Here is a 4190-nt window from a genome sequence, read left to right as displayed (position 1 = left end):
AGGTTCACAATTTCACATAATTATATAGCCTGCCAGCACAGATTGCTTGATTGACTAAACTCAGAAAATAAATGGTTAAAATAGTTTAAAAATAGTTGTTTGCTATTTTATTGTAGGCTATAATAATTATTTGGAGAGACGACTCATGCTGGTGGCAGTTACTGGTTATCAATAATTAATCCCCTTTGGGCTCTAAGGGATTAACCACTTCTTAACTTCCTCTTCATCATTTATCTTGAACTGTTTTGCTCTACCTTTCCTTCACACACTCACATACACGAGTCCTCTTTCTATCACAGGCAACGTTAATCATACAAGAACAGAAAATCTTCTCATTAAAGCCCTGAAGCTCATTAGGGAAGTTTAAGTTATTCTAACACTTCCCTGATATTGTTGTATCCATGTAGTCAAAAGTGCTGACTTTCCTGCCAGTTAATTGTCTTATATGAGCTGACCTAAAGACCAAAGTGTATTTTCTATGCTGAGTAGAAGACGGAGTTGTAGCTGTTTTTACTAAAGCAACTAATTAAAAAGTTCTCTGCCAAAACACTATTCTTCCTTTAGTGCGATTACATTAGCACATGCTTGTAAGCTTGTTGCAGATATGCTTTATTTTATACAACTGATGCTTTTCTGGAAAGTCAAGGATATTTGGAACCCATCTGAGGTGCAGAAATTTCAGGCTAACAGAAACCTATGCAAAATAATCTGCTAAATGAAACATTCTGAGGTATACAGCTATCCTCTAATGTATAAATTTTCTTATAAAGTCATTGTGGGAACACAAAAATAATATTCTATTAAGCTGAAAGAGCATTGGTAAGACAAAGAGTGCAATGTAAAAAAGGAAAGGAAAAAGCAAAGAGTCAAAAATACGACAGACAGATTTGGCAATGTCTGAATGTGGGCAGTGAAAGGAGAAAGTCTCACCTTCAGAAAGCAAGCCCACCTAAGACTGATTGTCAAGAAATTCCAGGAATCACCTAAAGCAATAGCGAACAATTAGGGAAGCTGTTTAAGAAAGAGAAAAAAGACTCTTATGTAGTGTACCCAAGTGGAAAGTATACACATAAAAGATTTCTTCTCTCATTGAGTCAATGCAGTAGAAAAGGCATTCATGAAATTAACTGAAGTATCAGTTTTAAAGTTCTAAGTCTTTCAAACTAAAGAGTAAATAGCATGACAAATGTGAAATTTTTAAGTTGCAGGGCAACCACTGGATTAAACAAGCTAAACGAGTATAATTTTTCTGCAAGCCTTTACTTTTTAAGTATGGTAGCATATATGGTAAATCTTCAACAGAAAGAGTATTTTCCAAATTTAAGCCACAGAAATATTTTCTACAATTATTTCTAGGGGGTAAAGATCAGAGCACCATAAATTATCATAAAGTTATACTAAAATCCAAATAAAAATTATACTAAAAATGACATTAGCAGACAGGAAATACTTAAGTCTAAGCAGTTGATTAAATTTTATTTAAAATCAAAATTTCAAGTATTCATGTGGGACTGGACACATGGCTGGTGTAGAATGATGTCTGGTTTTGACAAGGCTGTGAAGAGAAGAAAGGCACTGTGTGCCAACTAGAAAAAATAATGGGCTTTACTATGGCTAACAGTACCAAAGCATTAAGAAATATATAGACAGTGTCTTCCTCCTGACTGATCTTTGGAGTGTTCTGTCTTAGAGCTGCCAGTGGCAAGATGTCTTCAGGAGATGTCAAAATTGGGCATCCTGCCCCCAACTTCAAAGCCATGGCTGTTACGCCAGATGGCCAGTTCAAAGACATCAGCCTATTTGACTACAAAGGAAAATATATCGTGTTCTTCTTTTACCCTCTTCACTTCACCTTTGTGTGCCCCACAGAGATCATTGCTTTCAATGACAAGGCAGAAGAATTTAAGAAACCCAACTGCCAAGTGATTGGTGTTTCTGTGGATTCTCATTTCTATTGCCTAGTGTGGATCAACACACCCAAGAAACAAGGAGGACTGGGACCCACAAACATTCCCTTGGTATCAGGCCCCACGCATACCATCACTCAGGACTATGGAGTCTTAGAGGCTGATGAAGACATCTTGTTCAGGGACCTCTTTACCATTGATGATAAAGGTATCCTTCAGCAGATCACTATGAATGACCTCCCAATGGACCAGATGAGACTCTGAGACTTCCAGTTAACTCACAAGCATGGGGAAGTGTGCCCAGCTGGCTGGAAGCCTGGCAGTGGTACCATGAAGCCTGATTTCCAGAAGAGCAAAGAATATTTCTCCAAGCAGAAGTGAGCACTGGGCCATTTTAGGGCCAGGCTGCAGAGGGCAGCCATGAAAACAGAAACTTGTTTGTACTACTGTGGTCATGCTTAAAACACACAACTTTAGACTCAGTGCAGATGTGGTATAGGACAGGACAGGCCTTTCCTGAAGGGCTTGGGGAGGCCAGCTTTCTTCCTCCAGGGAAAATGGCCTGAGCTGTGCTATGGGCCAGGTCAACTGATATATAGTTTAGTGGGGCATCACTTTTGATCTTTTGTTGTTTCTAGTAAACTTGAACTGAGAAAAAAAATATATAGACAGATGAACTCTATATGGCTGTTTGACATCCTTCAGACTAAAATTTAGATGAATGCATGTAGTCACAAACTTCTATAGGTTTGAGCATGAAAAACAAAAGATAGAAAAGGTCTAACTCCCAGGGAAACTACTGTAGTTTCCTTAGCACATCCCAAATATCACATACCTTGTAAAATGTTCTTTACTATTTATATACATTGTTGCTTCATACAACATAGAAATTCCTGTATCATAGTACACAAGCTAGGTTATAAAAGCCTCAAACTTTTCAATTACCAACTATAGACAGGATCCTATTTCAACAAATATATAACCAATATGAGTTGTGGTCTTAGGCCAGATTTTTTACTTAAAACTCAGATTTTGACTTAAGCACCTGAGTGGGTAAATGAACAAGGGAAATTTGAGGGGAAAGGATGAGGGGTTGAGGAGTTCAGTTTTGCCATATGGGTACATTTAGGTGAAAATTTTCAGTAAGCAACTGAACAACCACATCTGAAGCTCAAAAATAAGTAGACTAAAGATAAAGATTTGGGTTTCATTAACAAATGATAGAAACTGAAGCCAACGAAGTAGTGAAGATCATTCAGATGAGCTGTTCAAATGGACAATGTACAGTAATATGAGAAAAAGTCTAGGAGGAAGAAAACACCTTAAAGAAAAAAAACTCATTATTTAATGCTTAGCCAGAGAAAAATAAGAATTCCTTACAGAATGACAATTTAACAAAGGCTGCATCATATTATTGCCTTTCATTTTCAGTTTATTTTCTCAGTCCTTGCAAATCACACATACACACACACACACATACACACACACACATGCAGAGTTCATAATTGTGGTTATGGTATAATAATACCATAATAGCAAAAAAAAGTTTGTGAAAAATTTACTACGTGCCAGGCAATGTGCTAAGTGTTTTATATACATTAAATCATTTTAATCTTCATAACAGCCTGTTCTAGTTATTTGTTGCCATTAATAAACTGAACCAAAACTTGGTGTTTTAAAACAACAGCCATTTATTATATTTCATGATTAATGAAATCAGGTTAAAAAATCAGTAGGGTCAGAATTGGTGATACTTATACTCCACATGGAGTCAGCTGAGATCACTATATGGTATCCAGTTGGTAGATGGGCTGTTCTGAAGGATCCCAGAGGCTTAACACACATGTCAGGTGCCTTGGCCAGAATGGCTAGAAAGCTGAGTTCAGCTGGTACTGGTAACCAGAGCACCGACATGTGGTATCTCCAGCGTGGCTGTCTAAGGGTAGTCAAAGTTCGTATATGATTGGCTAAGGACTCTGAGAGACAGTTTTCCAAAAGCAAGAATTCAAATAGGGATGAGCTAAAGTTGCGGAGCATTAGATCTAGCCTTAAAAGTCCCAGAATCTCACTTCCATTGCAGTCTATTCATTAAGAGCATCACAAAGACCAGTTCAGACTCAAAGAGATGAAAATTGGACTTCATCTCTCAAAGGAAGGGTAGCAAGTATTTATAGCCATCTTTAATCTATCACAAAACCTTGTATGATAAATATGGTTACCATTCCCTTTTATAGATGAGAAAACTGAGTCCTCTGTGGTTAATAAATTGCGACAATTCCACTG

At 37.3% G+C, this 4190-nt stretch overlaps 1 pseudogene; it reads left to right on the top strand.

The window, feature by feature from the left end:
- Nucleotides 1–1706: 1706 nt before the first annotated feature.
- On the top strand, nt 1707–2288 carry LOC110585373 (annotated as a pseudogene).
- Nucleotides 2289–4190: the final 1902 nt, after the last annotated feature.

Source organism: Neomonachus schauinslandi, chromosome 9, assembly GCF_002201575.2.
Source record: "Neomonachus schauinslandi chromosome 9, ASM220157v2, whole genome shotgun sequence".
Lineage (NCBI taxonomy): Eukaryota > Metazoa > Chordata > Mammalia > Carnivora > Phocidae > Neomonachus > Neomonachus schauinslandi.
This window is presented reverse-complemented; position numbering and strand designations above follow the sequence as displayed.